Source organism: Chelonia mydas, chromosome 1, assembly GCF_015237465.2.
Source record: "Chelonia mydas isolate rCheMyd1 chromosome 1, rCheMyd1.pri.v2, whole genome shotgun sequence".
Classification (NCBI taxonomy): domain Eukaryota; kingdom Metazoa; phylum Chordata; order Testudines; family Cheloniidae; genus Chelonia; species Chelonia mydas.
In genome coordinates this window covers 81,841,709-81,858,719 of record NC_057849.1, presented here as the reverse complement: position 1 = coordinate 81,858,719, position 17,011 = coordinate 81,841,709, and positions in this window count along the sequence as shown.

Below are 17,011 nucleotides of genomic sequence, written 5' to 3'. Positions count from 1 at the left end.
TATAATCAATGCTCTGTCTTCTTTTTTGTTATGTTGTGAAAAAATGTGTTCAAACCATTTAACTCCTTAACTAAGGAGCAAATTTCCCACTGACTTCAATGGGAGCAGGAGCAGGCCTAAGCAACAGTATTCACATTATAGAAGAAGAGTACACATCTTCTTTTTTGTCTGATTGTTTATTTGTTAATATGCTACTGGGCTGCTGCTGAGCCACAAAGCATGTATTGGTTTGAGAAAGTGCAAACTCATTCACACTGTCCCCTTTTTGCGAATACAGACTAACACGGCTGCTACTCTGAAACTGTCCCCTAATGTTAACCAATCCTGACCAGGATGGACCATACCCCATGGTGAGATAACAGTCCAGGCCCAGATTCTGAAAGGTATTAGGCACCTAAAATCCAGGGCTTAAATTCAGCCAAAGCTGTCCAGAGCACAGCTCCAGGTATATATTTTCAATCCCGCTGGAGTTTTCATAGTATGTTGGGGAAGGTAAGGGGGGATCCAGGAAATGCTCTATAAGAATTTAAGCCCTGCCTAAAGCCCATTGATTTCATTGACATTCAGGCAACTGAATACCTTTGTGGATCTGGGCCTTAGTTTCTATGCCCACTCGGTCTCTAGCATCTTTGCTGATAACATTAACAAGGGGCCAGATTTCCAAAGGAGCTCAGCACACAACAGCTCCCCTATTTTCCAATGGGATAGGAAAACTGGGAGGGATAGTTTGCCAAATGAACAATAACCCATCATGATAGTAAGAAACTGACTTTGCACTTTAAAATACCTCACTTGCTCTCACTGTACTTTTGAGAAATAAGAGCCAGATTTTCAGAAATTGCGCCCAGCAATTCCCCTGGAGAACAACTAAGCTGTTTGGCACTGAATATTTTTGAAAATCTGCCTCTATATGTGGGTGCTGAACTTTTCTGAAAATCTGGCCCAATGGTGCTGCTTTTTATTACCGGGATACCTGTCCACTGGCAAGTGGATTGAGACCAGAATCTTCATCTACTTTAGAAGACAGAACTTTCCAAGCACAGTTAAAAAGCAAGTAAGACCAAAGCTTTCACTTCACTCTCATTGATAGTAACAAATATAGTGATACCTGTGACATTCCTGAAGCCAAATGAAATGTTCTTTTAATCAAATGCCTTGTATGCAGAATCCATTTAGACAACTTATATTTAGGTTGCAAAATGGGTTAATAATACAAAAAAGTCCAAGAATATTCAACTTAATTTTCAAATCACTTCACTTTGTCCCTGTTCATTCCCCCTTAGTATTCATTCTTTGTTCAAAAGATTGAGCTTCCCTTCCCTATTAACAGAAATTGCATTTCAAAGTCACATGTGTAAATATTAATAGAAACCAACTTGTTAATTTGTAAATGCAAGTATCCACCACAGTGGAGAAGTTCTCACATACTCAACTAGCCACTCAACAATTCTATGACTATTCTGTCCAATCATAACTAAGCAACACAGCTCAAGCTTCAAATATTCACCATCAATGCATAAAGTTAAAAAGAAAAAGACACCAATCAGATAAATGCCAATAAATAAACTGGGGGAAATCACCATCTGCTCGTGGACATTCCATGAGCACAAAAGAGGCACAATTAGTTGCATTAATTACTCACTGCAAATTACACTCTCAGCTTTAAGCGATAGTAGTCAATGTTTCTGTTCTGGGTCAATTTTAGCTCATTCATTATTGAAGTCAATGGGATTTTGTCTTAGTAACAACTGAATGAGGACGGAAGGATTTAGCCTAAGTGTACCTTTGCCTTGGTACAAAAAGGGCTGGCTTGAGACTGCATAGTTCCATTTGAAACAAATTTCCTTCACTCTTCAGGGACAAATTACCATATAAGGAGCTGGGGTTTCTTCTTTTTTTCCGTCATTCCTATTTTGTTTTTCGTACTTACTGTAGTTTAAATGTATTTCTTTAATTTATTTCTTCTGTTCTTGCTTTGGCAATTTGTAGGTAAATTACTAGTTTCCTTCCATCTTTCTTCATGGGAGCCAGAGCCAGGAATGCTCCAGGTTAAGTCCAACAGGAGAATATCACTTCAGGCCCCTCAACATACCCTCTCTACCATCTACTGCACTATGTCAGGGAATGTATTACTCCTCATTTGGGATGGGGGGGTGAGTAGATACTGGCGCACCTATGGATTGTCAGTACACTGAGGTAAGAGGTTTTGCTGTGTAACCTTTAACTAATGGCACTCTTCACTTTTCTCATTTTCAGATCTCAGGAGTTTGGGAAGTGCTGAAGAAGTAGTGAATGAACTGACATTAAGTGCATTGCGGGAGGGGAGTGGCCCCTGTGCACAAGCACATGCGTGTGTGTATATACCATTGGTTTTGCTCTTTGTGTTGAGCAGGTAAATCCCTATGGGACACAAAATATGTTTATATATTTTGGAAATGTTATTGAAGTTGTATTTTTCATTCTCTCGGCACTGCAGGTAACCGGCATGCAAGTGGCTGGACAGATGGCAAACTTGGGGGGCGCATGAACTGCCTGTTGGGGGAAGATATCCCCTGGCCCCTCCCTTTCCGCTCGAGGTCCCAGCCCTCCCACCCCTCCCCCTGCAGAGCCCAGAGGCCCCCAAATGCGGCTGCTAGCCCCCCAGCCCTGGGCCGCCCCAGTGCCCCAGGTCCTGGCTGCAGACTGGAGCACACACCAGCTCCAGTCACCTGAATCCTGGCCACAGGCCAGCCTGCCCCAGCAGAAGAGCGGGAACTGGAAGCAGGCAGAAGGGAGCCTGGGGGTGGAGCATAGGCAGGGCCACAGCAGGCTGTTTGGGGAGTCTCAGCCTCCCCTGGCCTGTGATACCCGCCGCCCATGGTGACAAAGGCAATCTCCTGATCTCCCAGCGTTGTCACAGAATAATGAACAATAGCATGGTGAGATTGCACAGAAGGACAGAAGCAAAGATTGCATACTGGCAATGTACAGTGTGACACCATGGCCTGTAACAAAGCATAGCCATGATCAGAGCAAGTGCAGTCAGAACGGCGTGTGACCATGTTGTGTGGATATGAGCGGCTTGATGCTCCACTATCTTCTATCTTGCATAGTCATTCCCATGTGTGCAAAATGTATGTAAAACACATGGGGTGGGGGAGTTGAAATCCTGGCAAAACTTTTATTGACTTTGGTGGACCCAGGTTTGAATCCTGAGTGATTTGGTACTGTTTAGCTCTGGTAGATATAGAAATGATTAGGCAACATGGAAGCCTGGGTAGACTCAGCCCTGGGGTATGTTAACAGGTGTTTGCCACTCTAAACTGCACTCATGTAAACAAATGAAGCCCTTTTAATTCAGTCAATCTGAAAACTGGATAACAAGAACCCTACAGATTTTCTCACATTAGATTAGACTTTTATTTAAAAGAAGAACTCTTGTGACCACTTTTCTCTCCGTTAGCAGCATTCTGAAAAGATTTGTTTACTTATAAACACACTCCAACAACCACAGTCACTTGTACAAGATCATGTACTGATTAAATTAAAAGCCAGGCAAGCGTCTTCACATTAAAGGAAACCTTGTCGTAGCTTTGCCTCGCCTACATATTAATGAAAAAATCCTGTGTTTTGTAAATAAGCTCTCCAAAGTCTGGTGGAAAAGTGCTTTCTTCCTCATTTCATCAATAAGGTACTATGTGACTTAAAAAAAATTCCACTGCTCTAGGAAAACTTCTGTTTCCTTTTAATGTCCAGATTTAGCAAGTTTTTCAAAGCCCTTCTTATTAAGAAAAGTTGCTGCTGGGAACATGGATAAGTAGCTACAGCTATTCCAGAACATTATAAATATTCAGGCAAAGATATTTCAGAAATTATCCTCTAAGGTGGGCTTTATTGTCTCCTGGGGCCCACCTACAGCTAGGTAAGAGCCTCCCAAAGTGACATGGATGGCCCCAAATGATCATGGGTGGTTTTTAAAAAATAAATACAAAATTAGTTTCACACCTACTTAGACAGTTTAGAATTTTAATGTGCAAAGGCTGCCAGCTCTTTGCAGTGAAATAAGGCCATACATTCAAACTCCTTAAAGCCAGTCAGAAAGCAGGGCAGAGTACTACCCATTTGGCAATAGGAAGCACTCCTCAGTTCTAGACTTTATTATTAATGAACAAGGTATTACTTGGTATCATTTAGCATTCATATGAACAGGGATTGATTTAAACTAAAAAAACGCCAGGAAATTCAGAGGTAAGAAGAGTCTCTTAATTTTACTGTGCTGAGAAGCTGCAGCACATATCGGACCAGATCCTTTGTTCTGGGTGATCTGTGCTTCCCTGTAGGGTAGGATGCCCAAAGGTAGGTTTTCTGTACACCACCTTTGCAGTTCCCCAATACGGAGGCTAGTTTTGCCCTCCAGTGCAACTTAGTGTAAACAATGCTGGCTTGGTGTGGCACTCCATCCCCTTGAAGTGGCAGCTAAGCCAACTAGATATTGATAAGCCTGCTACAGCCTTGGCTAACAGAACCAGGCAATTTAGCTCAGGCAGTAGAGGCTCATACATAAAGATCTAGAAACCCTGGATTTGATACCTGCTGCTGACAACCCATCCAGGGGTGTTGCTGTTACAATAGTGTGAGGGCTGCTTTAAATTACTCTAGGCTGTTTATGGCCTCAAGGGGCAATTGTGGCAGCCAGGGACTGTTGGAGCTTAGGGACACTCTAGCAAAAAAAACCCCTTTACTTAACCATCATTTTCCAGGAAGAGGATACAAGGCTCTGGGCCAACTGAGGATCCCCACTGTGCTACCTGGGAAAAACTTTAGGAGGCCAATTAAGCTGATGATATGATTTCCTTGCACCACCAGAGAAGTATAAAGGGGCTGTAGCAAGGCTGAAGATCTGGACCATAGTAATAAAACCCTGCAGTCTTATCACATTCTTTGCAGTCACAAATAACAAATGTCATAAGACTAACTTTTTAGCAAGGGCTACATCTGAATTTCTTGGGTTTTGTAGGTCTAAGTCATCTAGATTTGTACAGTGTTTTAACAGACTATAACAATTATTTTATTGGCTTGTCACCTGGTCCTTAATACTCAAGGAATTAACTCCAGCTTTGGTCTCCTTTCCCTTTGCATTAGTAGTCAGGGTATATAATAGGAGTGGCCAAACGGTGGCTCGCGAGCCATATGTGGCTCTTTTACGATTAAAGTGACGCTCCTGGAGCCCCCCACGACCCTCCCCCCGTTCTCCACCTACCAGTCTGGGAGGGAAGCTCGAGACCTGTGCCTTGCAGCAGCTGGTTGGGGTAGGGGCTTCTGCCCAGCACGGAGGGGGGGTCTCTGGGCTTCAGCTGGAGTGCTGAAAGCCCCAGCCCCGGCATGCGTGCACCGGCTCTCGAACTTCTAAAGATTGTTGTATACGTCTCGGAGCGTCAGTAAGTTTGGCCACCCCGAGTATATAGTTTTGAAGGGCTGTATGTGGAGATGGAAAGTGGAGAATGCCTGAGGGGAGGCAGGGCTCTGCACCGAGGTGGTGAAGTAAAGGGACACCTTCCAGGGTCAGATGGTTTTGCTTATCATGACTTTTTATTAATAATTAATATTATTTGTAGCACAGTAGCACTGCTGTAGACCCCAGTCAGGGTTCAGGGCCCCATTGTGCCAGGCATTGTTTTGATTTATATGGATAAAGATTTGTTCCCCCTGAAAAAGCTTTACTGATTCAACTGCTTTATTTCTGTTGAGTCACCCCTTCAGCTTACACTGACCTATAAACCCCAAAGTGTCTGAGTTTATGAGAGCAAAGTTTTCCATAATTCTTTCATTGTCCCACATGTATTTATTTTATATTTCTAAGATTCACTCGTGTGAAGCTGTAGCCTTTGCCTTGCTGAGCCACTCGCTATAATGCTCTGCGTCTAATCTCCTTGCAATGAAGATCCTTGGTATAAAAAGGCTCCTCTGAGCATAGAGTTTGAAACATTTAAACATCCATTAAATACTCATTTAAATTATCAAGATTTTTTAAAAATAGTTTATTCCAGAAGTTTTAGCAACTTTACCAATCCTTGCCATGTAAATATCAGAGACAAAACAATAATCATTACACAGTGTGCTTTTGTTTAGAGAAACATACAGTAATATATTTTGGCATGCAGTCATGCAAGTACTCTTGCTACTGTTGTTGACAAGGCTTATAATGGAATAATTGACATTTAATAAGAGGCCAGTTCATGCCAGTAAATTCAAAGTACAGTAGGGTCATTTACATTATTCTTCATGTGTAGCAGTTACCTGATCCTCTGAAAATTAACCAAAAGTTTAGACAAGCTTGCTTATTTTTCAATTTAGATTTGAAAGAGGATATTCAAATTTGTGAACGGTGCCCATATCGTATTGGCTTACACAGTATAATACGACACAGTGTGACACAGCGCATTGTAATGTGATGCAACATGTTTCCCCTCACCCCCATACAGCAGATCCAGCAGAAATGTGGTAGATAGCAATGGAGTAAATACAAAAAAGACTTGACAAATTATTTCCAGTTCCTCCACTGCATCTTTAAATCAACTGAATTTAGGGTGACCAGATAGCAAGTGTAAAAAATCGGGATGGGAGAGTGGGGGGTAATAGGTGCCTATATAAGAAAAAGGCCACAAAATCAGGACTGTCCCTATAAAATCGGGACATCTGGTCACTCTAACTGAATTTAAAACCAACCAACCAAGGAAACCTTGATAACATCCAAATGTAACTTCAAAACTCCCTTCAGACTTGAGATTCAAGATGCCTAGAATTGTAGAGGCAGATTTCATTCTTGAGTTGTCATGTTTGAGCTCCAAAGAGAGTAAGCCCAGACTGGCAGTTACACAGGACTCTACACCAGCTTTGGGAGAACTTTTCTGCTTGCAAGAGTTAGCACCTTGACTTCTTTGAGATTTGCAACCACTTTAGCACCCGTAGCCCAAACAATGTTTAAATCTGCTTTTCACTAACAAGGTGGTATTGGGGTTTCTCTGGCCAATGTTAAAAACAATTTACTACATAAGATAGAATGCATATATGTGAACTGATTTTCAGCATGGAGTAAGTCCTGTGTACACTGGCTAGGAGCTACACAGTTCCTGCTAGATAGGAGCTAACACATTTCAGGTTTGAAATCTGTCTTTGTCTGTACAAACTTTTTCCCGAAATATTTCTCACCATTGCTAATGCAGCTCTACCAGAGTTAGCAACATTGAGAGACCTGGTGTAGATAGGACCACCAGATAGTTTTACCACTAGATCATTTAGACCTACACTGAACAGGCTTAAATGACACAGTGATTAAAATGCCAGCAGCCATTTGCAGCTCTGTCTGCACTAGAATCCCACCTCTGCTATTTTTAAAGGAGCTGTGGCAGTGTTAGCAATGATGTGAAATTTGAAGGCTAGTTTGGAAACCATAGCCTGGACGCACAAAAGGAAGAAGACATTATAATGCCGAGCATCAAAGCAACTAACTTTTAGGTGCCTAGAAAGTCATTGCACCTCACATAGCCTTAGTTAGGCACCTTGGCTCCTACACAATGAATGGGGAGAGAGAGTTGCCATCCACAAAAACCAGCATACGAGGCAGGAAGTTGCTTAAGATAGCTGATGGAAATTGCCAACCAGAGGGGTATGTCCTATGCCTGCCCCTCTCATGGAGATAGAAGCCTAAGTCCAGGCTGCAGGGAGGTGCCTACTTGTGCTAACGACTCTCAGTGTGAACCCTCTACTAGAGCTGGGCACCTACCCTGTTTTAGCAAAAAGTTGAGGGGGAACTCCCTTATCACTTTTAGCCCAAGGGTTAGGGTACTTACCTGGGATGTGGGAGACTCCCCTGTTCAAGTCCCCTCTCCACTTGAAAGAAAAGAGGGACTTGAACAGGGATTTATCACCTCTGAGGTGAGTGCTTTAGCCACTGGATTATGGGATAGCCTGAAAGGGATGCTCTCAATCTCTCCTGTTGAAGCTGTTGCACTCTGGATAAATAGTTAAAGCATCATTGGGCCAGAGCAAGAAAGAGCGAACACAAGAGAAAGTGAAAACATATGAGAGTAAATCTGTAGCCTGGTGGTTCATGCACTCACCTAGGATGTGGGAAACCCTGAATCCAGGCCTCTTGCTCCAATCTGTAGTGTTGGGTCTGGTCCAGAATGCGCAGTACACACTATACTGGTTGTGGAGATCTACAAGTTCTCTTTGCTACATAGTGCAGCAAAATTAGATTTACATACGTGAGAAAGCGTGTTTCTTTAAAGCATAGCAAGTCACTTTGTTTTAGAACAGTACTTCAGTGGTACACAGGAATAGGAAGGGAGGTTATTATTTTTGTCTTTGATAAGGACAGGTACGTACCTTTAAAGCGCTGGATCGCATGATATTAAGCTTCAGTTTTGAAAGGGAAGGTGAAGTTAATTGGCAACTCTTAAGCCAGCATGAGTAATAAAAGAGCTATGGAACAAATCCTTTGAAGGACTTTGGGATCTGTGGAAAGTTAGGGTGTAGTGAGGTAAGCTGAAAGTTTGAACTGTTGTTTTGTTTTTCTGTTTGTAAAAATGTGGGAGCAGGGTATTTATTTCCTATGATAATGCTGAATGGCTAAAAGGGAAATCTGGCTATATGAATGCAGCTGCCTGAGTTAAACATAGAGTTTCAGTCTCTGGAGAATTTCTTAAATGCTGACACACGAGGAGCCCTTCACAATCCAACTAACCTAGCAGCAGGAAACAAATGCATAAGGATGCAGAAAGACTATATTGTGTCTGATTCCACAACTGTTACTTGCCTTCTACACTTTGGACCTTATTTTCATTTAAATCCCTTGACATTACTCCAGCAAGGTAACTACAGGGCCCAGAAAGTTGTTATAAAGGTAATTTACACACTTTCACACTGCCAGAGTGATGTAAGGCATATGCTGCGGAGCTGAGGGAACATCCATGCTATGGCCCAACCATGTTTAAGCAAGTGCATGGAAAATAGGGTTGCCACCTGGATAGTTTTTGACCAGCCTGGCCAGTTTTTCTACACTCTTGACAGTTGCCAGTCATAAGAACATAAGAATGGCCATACTAGGTCAGACCAAAGGTCCATCCAGCCCAGTATCCTGTCTACCGACAGTGGCCAATGCCAGGTGCCCCAGAAGGAGTGAACCTAACAGGTAATGATCAAGTGATCTCTCTCCTGCCATCTATCTCCACCCTCTGACAAACAGAGGCTAGGGACACCATTCCTTACCCATCCTGGCTAATAGCCATTAATGGACTTAACCTCCATGAATTTATCCAGTTCTCTTTTAAACCCTGTTATAGTCCTAGCAATCACAACTTCCTCAGGCCAGGAGTTCCACAGGTTGACTGTGCGCTGAGTGAAGAAGAACTTCCTTTTATTTGTTTTAAACCTGCTACCCATTAATTTCATTTGGTGGCCCCTAGTTCTTATATTATGGGAGCAAGTAAACAACTTTTCCTTATTCACTTTCTCCACCCACTCATGTTTTTATATACCTCTATCATATCCCCTCATCCTCTTTTCCAAGCTGAAAAGTCCTAGCCTCTTTAATCTTTCCTCATATGGGACCCGTTCCAAACCCCTAATCATTTTAGTTGCCCTTTTCTGAACCTTTTCTAATGCCAATATATCTTTTTTGAGATGAGGGGACCACATCTGTACGCAGTATTCAAGTTATGGGTGTACCATTTATTCCTACCTTTGTTCCCTGTCTTTTAACCAGTTCTCAATCCATGAAAGGATCTTCTCTCTTATCCCATGACAACTTAATTTATGTAAGGCTTTGTCAAAGGCTTCCTGGAAATCTAAGTACACTAGGTCCAATGGAACCCCCTTGTCCACATGTTTGTTGACCCCCTCAAAGAACTCTAATAGATTAGTAAGACATGGTCTCCCTTTACAGAAACCATGCTTACTTTTGCGCAACAATTTATGTTCTTCTATGTCAAGAGATGTAATTTGCCAGGCTTTTTGCTGCATGTATGTGCGGCTGCATGCACAGTGATCCTGTAACTAGCGGCCACACACATCATGGCTAGGAGTGCACTGCGGCCAGCAGCTGGATCCTGCTCTGCGTGCTGCATGCCAGGCCCTCACCTGCCAGCTGCCAAAACTGCTATGGCTCCTTTTGGTGTCAGGGTCTGGCTGGGAAGCAGGACAGACCCATCACGGAAGGGTGAGGCTCGCCAGCCGGGAGAGATAAATGGAAGGAGCAGGGTGGGGGAGGCAGGGGCTTCTGGGAAGGGACAGTAAGGGGGATCCCTTGAGGACTGAAGCTTCCCATATAAGGGAAAACTGGGACTTTTCAGCTTGAAAAAGAGAAGACTAATGGGGGACCTAATAGTCTGTAAAATCATGACTGGTGTGGAGAAAGTGAATAAGGAAGTGTTATTTACTCTTGCTCATAACACAAGAACGAGGAGTCACCAAATGAAATCAATAAGCAGCAGGTTTAAAACAGACAAAAGGAAGTATTTCTTCACACAATGCACAGTCAACCTGTGGCACTCCTTGCCAGAGGACGTTGTGAAGGCCAAGACTATAACAGGGTTAAAAAAAACTAGAAAAATTCATGGAGGATAGGTCTGTCGGTGGCTATTAGCCAGGATGGGCAGGGAAGGTGTCCCTAGCCTCTCTTTGCCACAAACTGGGAATGGGCAACAGGGGATGGATCACTTGATGATTGCCTGTTCTGTTCATTCCCTCTGGGGCACTTGGCATTGGCCACTACCAGAAAACAGGATTCTGGGCTTGATGGACCTTTGGTCTGACCCAGTGTGGCTGTTTTTATGTTCTGGGAGGGCGTAGATGTAGTGGGTCATGGACCGGGGTGTCAGATTCTGGTAGGAGCAGTGGTGCCTGAGAGGGGAAGAGCAGGGTCAGCTGGGGGGGCAGGGTAGAGGCCCTAAATAGTGCTCCACAGACCCTGATGTAAGGGGCCTTAGTATAAATGGGGTTTGGGCTCTTTATCTTTGGAGGTCAACCTGACAGTTTCACAGTTCCTACAACACTGGGTGCTCCGCGGCCTCCCTCTGTGGCACTAATGTAATATATACCACATCCATCCATGATGTGAAAAAAGTGTTATGGCTGCAAAGCCAAGCCCTCAAAAGTTTGGGTTTAAAAAAAAAAAAGCTAAGATGAAGATTGTCCATGACATATATAAAGATTTCACAATGGTAGTCCTAGGCAATTACATTTGAATAGCCCTGATCTTGAAGGCATAATTAGGATGAGATACAAGCTTTAAAAAAAAAAAGATTCAGTAAAAGTTCTGTGAGGGGACAGGGGTCTGCCCAGGCAGAATCAGCTGCAAAGTTGGGGAGTTGGAGTCTGAACTGTCAGTTTTTAACATACAATGGGAATTATTGTTAATTTGCCTACGCTGACAAGCAATACAAAACCCGTGCACGTTGTATTTGTGCTTTTTACCTTGCTGTAACTCACAAAGGGGCGTTGCAATTTCTTCGAAAGAACCCTTGAAATAGCAGCGTTGCTCCTAACGAAGCATACAGAAGGCAGTTAATCATTAATTTGTCATGGTTCATAGTTGCTGTCTGGTTTGCTGTAGATAGTTTGATATAGTGCCCTCCAGTAGACTTAATGCTGTCAGTAAGAGTCACAAGCTGGATCTTTATCTAAACTATTATCACAGTCCAGACGTAGCGTTACAGCCTCTTTTTTTATAAGCCCAAGTTATGGAGTTCAGAAAGGCTTAAAACTTAATAAATACCATGGTTTTTATGGTAATGGAACAGCTGCAGTGGCAGACTCAGTCACACACACGCCCTGACTGAGACGGCCTCAATGCTGTAAACAGGTGCACCTAAAGGCTGAAGCTGGGGGTTGTTTTTTTTTATCCAGGACACTAATTTCATTGTCAGCGTCTAGCTTTACAATTAAGTATGTGTTAGGATAACGTTAAGGAATTCAGACACATCTGGTGAGCTGACATTCCAAGCTCATTTTTTGTTAGGCTGAATTTTTGAACTGAAATTGCAGTTATCATTGTGGAGTTCATATAGCAGACTACTTGTGGAAAAAAATACCTTTCTTATTTCTGGTAATAATATTCCATAGGATCTGGGGAGACTGCCATCAGAATAATAATACATTATTGAAGAATGGTGTGAGCTGGGGTGCATGGCAATAAAATAAGTAATAAACCTGTATTTTTAAATCTCAGACATAGCCTGGGGTCAGATTTATATCTGCTTTGGAGGGGTAGAGTTTAGCTACATGACAGTGCATGTGCGGTGGGGAAGACACATTTGAAAACTTTGGCCTCAGTATCTTGTCCAATATCATACAGCAAGTCAATGTAAGAACCAATATTAGAAGCAAGTTTTCTCGAGCCTTGGTTTATGCCTAATCCATTAAAACATAGTAGATGCATTTCCTGCCTCCCTCCCGCCACTATCCACCTGCCTACCTTTCTCTTGGAACTTATATTTAAGTTAAATATCAACAGTAACTAACTGCATTGCATATTCCTATCAGTTTCCCTCCTTGTGAAGCTGATGCAGTGGATTTAGTTTACGTTCGATGAGTCACACAAACCCTTTCATCTCTCCGGTCTCTTTATACCACCCCAAAGTAGGTATCAACAGGGCCAGCTTTAAATGTGCCTTTCCACTGTCACGTAGCCAAGTAGGGACAGGACATATAGCCATAATGCAGATGCTAATAACTACATAGATTCCATCTACACTACATGCTACTGGCTGCGGCATGTAGTGTATGTATACCTGTGACGTTGCAGTCTATATGATTTTATGTAAATATGCTAATGAGTATGAATATAATGTAACTGGAATATACTTCATGCAAAAGGTATCGTGTAAGGTATCATTACAAAGCTTATAATCTACTGAGTGTGGCCATCCTATTTGTATGTATGTATCATTATTTTATCTGAAACTATAAATATGAAATATAACTCTGAGGGCCTATTGTAATTATGCAAAGTGTGGACCAGTAATGGTGGTTTGGAATCTTGATGGCTCCCATCAGCCAGGACAATTGACCGTGGATGGCTCTGTTTGCTTGCAGGCCTTCCTGTGAGTCAGGCTGGGAGGAATGAAGGCTTGGGGTCTTACAGTGACATGTGACCATATCACCTGGTACTGAAATCCATCTTAAACCTGGTGCTTTTCCATTTTTGGGGGGGAGGGGGACCCAGAGATACAAAAGATTCCTGCCTTGTGCCAAAGCCATATAAGGGGGCTGCACTCATGAGAAATCCCCTAGCTAGCACCTGAGCTGGAACAAAAGCTGTACCAGGGGAAAGGATTGTGCCCAGACTAGGAAGGCATCCAGTCTGTGAAGGAAACTTATTGAAACATCTGTGAGGGTGAGATTTTATCTGTATTCAGTTTTATTACTGTATTAGGCTTAGACTTGCATGTTTTATTTTATTTTACTTGGTAATTCACTTTGTTCTGTCTGCTATTAATTGGAACCACTTAGATCCTACTTTTTGTATTTAATAAAATCACTTTTTACTTATTAATTAACCAAGAGTATTAATCCTGGGCGGGGCGGGGGGGGGGGGAGAAACAGCTGTGCATGTCTCTCTATCAGTGTTATAGAGGGCGAACAATTTATGAGTTTACCCTGCATAAGCTTTATACAGGGTAAAACAAGGATTTATTTGGGGAGATGGGCATCTGAGTGTTAGAGACAGGAACACTTCTTAAGCTGCTTTCAGTTAAGCCTGCAGCTGTTAGGGGATGTGGTTCAGACCTGGATCTGGGTTTGCAGCAGGCTAGTGGGTCTGGCTCAAGCCAAGCAGGGCACTGAAGTCCCAAGCTGCCAGGGCAAGAAAGCAGGGGCAGAAGTAGTCTCAACACATCAATTGGCAGTTCCCAAGGGGGTTTCTGTGACCCAACCCATCACAACAGCTTCACCCCGCAGTGAAAAGCAGGCTGCATCCACACTGTACTGTGTAGTGACACGTGTCAGTGAAAGGATCTGGCAGAGGGGAGGCATAGGGGAAAGGCTTCAGCAGCTCCACACTGCCGGTGTCTTTCACAGCATGTGGAGCAGGAAATGTGGAAATGTTTCCTTGATTCCAGTCTTTCCCTGCTGTGGGAAAGGGCTTCAGTAACAAAGGCTTGCCCAAGCCTTTCCATGCTGCCTCCCCCTGACAGAGTCTATGCCCACTGCTGGAGCCTTTCTCTGTGGTGGGGAAAGGCTCCAGCAGTGGGACACTACACTGCTAAAAATAACAGTGTGGACGGGGAGGCCTTGCTTGGAGAGTAGAGAGAGTGTAGGGTAGGTATTCATATACCTACCCACACCCTTCAGATGTGTCTTTACTTGCCTAAGCCATGCCTCACCAGCTATTTATCCCTCTGGCAGGAGGCAGGGGAAACCTATGTGAGTATATACTGTACATGCCACCAAAGAAACATGTAGTGTCGCCATATCCAGAGTGCTGCACCAGCCATAGGCCCAGACTCTTCCTTATAGAACAGTGACACTGAGGTGTATTACACATTGCCTCAGTAACCCTGGATAGCCTCAGTCTGGCCCCTTTCTGCCCTTAACCCTGTCTGTTCTGGTTTTCACAGCAATCAGATAAGTGTTGCTATGCTGTTTGATGGGGATGAGGTGCTCTGGGCCACTGCTCAGTATGGATTACACACTGCACGTTTTCTGAGGTTAATGAGGGCAGGGTAGTTTTTTGTGCTTCTCTCACAAAATTAAATCTGTTCAAATTCACATGCATTTTATGCTTCTTCACACTTTGGAATAAAATAAAATAAAATAAGAAAATGTATTTATTGCATGTTCTGTACTTGCTGCTGCAACTCTGTCCATATTAGTGCATTGTATTATACTGCCCCCTCCCAAATCCCTAGCCTGCATGCTGCGTGCTATCACGCACTTGGAAAGGAACACACAAAGGTTCCATTTATTAGTCGTGTTACTGAACACTACTCCTGCTTCATATTTTTTTCCATTTAACCTTTCACAACATTAAATTTCTAACTAAACTTTTCAGCTTAGACCTCTCTTTCTTGACATCATCATAGATCTGTATGTATCAAAACAAAGTTCATTTTCGTCAGCGAGACTTTTTGTTATTAACAGTAGCTCCTAGGAGCCCTGTCAAAGATCATGATCCATTATGCAAACAGGTAAAAGACAATAAAGGAGCCATAGAATGCACTGAACTGTTAAATGTATCTAGTGCTTTTGAAGAAGCTGAGGGCCAGATTCTCAGCTGGTGTAAATGTGTATAACTTTATTGATGTAAACAGAGCTACACCCATTTGCATCAGCTGAGAATCTGCCCTGAGCCTTTCGCTCCTCTTTCCTTCAAAATTAGTTATAGCAATGGGATAATCCCAATGAGGTGAAGCATGATCTTCAAATGGGGAGTCTCCAGTTATCTATCTTCCTTCATATCTCTCAGTAATTAAGGGCCTTCCTTGCCCTTATGGAAATGTCCTGTAGTATGTAATAGGGATGAAATCAATAGCGTTGTACAATAGGGATTTATAGAATTTAACAAATAATGAGCTCCTTTCTATAAATCTGTAAACCAACCAATAGTATTTAATACAGGATTGCATCCCTGCTTTAGAATTCTATAGGTTGATATACAAATTCTATAGAAGGGTTAATATTCTCTCAGCTTCTGTAGGACTTTCCCGTAAGGGTTGGATTCCTTTGTAGGAAGTAGAGTTCAAAAGAATCATGTTGTTTTGGGCTTTGTGAATATTTCAACAAGTAATGAGCTCTCACTTTCCAAAGAGGACTTTATCACCCTTCCCGTCTTTTACAATGTATTTCTTGGCTTCAACATTGGTAATTGTGACCTGACTGCTTATGGAGATGTCACACTCCATCTTGCTCTGCTTGATTTCTGGAAAAGCCATCTTTACTTGCCTCTGAAAGATTAAATCCTCCAGACATTTTCCCATAGCAGGATAAGGCATGGCCCTGGAATGTCTCAAAACTGATTTAGAGATTGTTTTAATAGAATTCCATTTACAATCTTCAATGTAAGTTGTTTTGCATAAAGCACACAGCCATTACATTGGACTGTGGGCAATAGGGTGTGATCTTCCATGTGTTTAAATCCCTAAAGTTCCACACATATTTCAAAAACTAGACCATTGAACAGTGGTCTACTGTCAGTTTTGATAAAAGTTGCAATACCACATGTGCACAATATATGATTCCAAACAGGAAGCACAGCATCCGATGGAGCGGATGAAAAAATGCCAAGAACGGATATCTGGAATATGCATCCATTACAATGAAAAAACATTTTGCCATTGGGCAATGGTTCATAGAAATCTACTGCACTTGTCTCCTTTCAGACTGATGCTCTGTAATTCAGATATCTGAATTGCTTTAGGAGTTATTTTCCCTAAAAAATCAAAGAAAAATTGACAGTGATTAACCTGTTCTTCTGCCAGTATATTAATGAATGAAAACCATATTTCCCTCTTAACACTTGTTTGATTTTCATGAGAGATTCCTGAACTTAAAAAGGGTTGGAACTTAGGTTCACTTCAGACAAGTATCCAAAACACTCATGCTTATCTCATCTTTAAGGGTCCTGTCCCTAACCATACAACCCTCTCTCCCCATACATAACTCCCCTCCTCAACAAGCCCATGCCCTCCTTCAACCTAGGCTGAAATCTAGAATGGGCAAGGCCCAGTATCCTTCTACCCTTCTCTTTCATCCAAACCACATTTCCCTAGTTTGCTGATGAGAATGTCATGTGGGACTGTGACAAAAGCCCTACTAAAATCAAGTGATATCACATCTATTGCTTCCCCTTACCCACGAGGTCACTAAACCTGTCCAAGAAAGAAATAAGGTTGGTATGGCATTGTTTGTTCTTGACAATTCCAAGTTTATTCTCTCTCTCTTTTTCCTTTCCTCCCTGCATTCCACCTACTGTCTCCCTTACTCCCACCTGTATTCCACTTCCTCTTCAATCTTCCCTTATCTAGTATTCTCT